Below are 1,068 nucleotides of genomic sequence, written 5' to 3'. Positions count from 1 at the left end.
TCACTTTAAAAAACATGCTCTCTGGGGTTGCAATCTTCAAGTTAGTTGGAGCTTGTAGTGTGACAAGAGACAATCAAGAAAACACTGGGAGAAGGAGGTTCTAGCTTTGCCACTATCTGTTTGATCTTGGGCATTTTATTTGACCACCTCTGCCTGTAGAATGAGGGGGTTGGAGAGATGATCTCCGAGATTGTTTTGAGTCCTTGTCTGAACAGATTTTGGATATAACAACTTCTTCCTAGCCTGGAGACAGATCTGATAAATCCTGAGGCAGTAAAACTATACCCAAGGACATGCTTGGGGTTCTTATGCACCTGTCCACCCACCAGTGTCCGACCACCTCCCTGAAGTGACCACAGCTTTCCCTGGAAGCCTAATCACAGCAGCTCCCCTACCCCTCCCTGCCCAGGACTTACCTGTGCAGTTTCTCTGCTGCACCAGCATCTGCTTGAGTTCGCTGAACTCACTGGAGCCTTCCGTGGACTCCTCCAAGGTATTCTCCTGGTCCTGCATATCCAGGTCTGGCTGTTCTCCACAGGGGTCACCCAGCTCAGAGTCCTGAAAGCCGTGTTCTTCCACTTGTCCCATTAGGGGCTCGGGCGTCTCCAAACTTTCAGAGCCCTCGTCATTGGTCTGTACCTCGATCTTAATCACGATCCCGTCGTGTGCTGAGAGGAGGTGGGGAGGAGAAAGAATCCAGAACATGTTCATGCCACCTGCCCAGGTTTCTACAGCCCTAGAATTTACACTTCAACAATCTGTATATTAGAGACCCCGAAGAAATATACTATTGAGTTGGCAATGAGTAAACAGACTTCTGGATACCTTACACCTATACAAACTGGAGTCAAGTTAAAATAGATGCAAAGTTTTTTTTCCATGAGTCCCACAATTTTTAAAAATATTCAGCATTGTCAGGGTCTATTTTAAGAAACCCTTCTGAGGCCATTGTGCCCTTGCCTGTTAGGCCAGCCAAAGTCCACATGATTTTCCTACCACTGATCACTCAGAGTAAAGCCGAAGAAAGAAAAGGCGGACCACCTCCTCCCACTTCCACCCTTCGGCTGT

At 47.6% G+C, this 1,068-nt stretch overlaps 1 pseudogene; it reads right to left on the bottom strand.

The window, feature by feature from the left end:
• The window catches only part of LOC103582808, a 5,276-nt pseudogene extending 4,565 nt beyond the window's left edge, over positions 1 to 711 (bottom strand).
• Between the last annotated feature and the right edge of the window lie 357 nt (positions 712 to 1,068).

This window comes from Galeopterus variegatus, unplaced genomic scaffold, assembly GCF_000696425.1.
Source record: "Galeopterus variegatus unplaced genomic scaffold, G_variegatus-3.0.2 Scaffold17983, whole genome shotgun sequence".
Taxonomy (NCBI): Eukaryota; Metazoa; Chordata; class Mammalia; order Dermoptera; family Cynocephalidae; genus Galeopterus; species Galeopterus variegatus.
The sequence above is the reverse complement of the archived record's forward strand: the minus strand, read 5'-3'. Positions and strand labels throughout refer to the sequence as shown.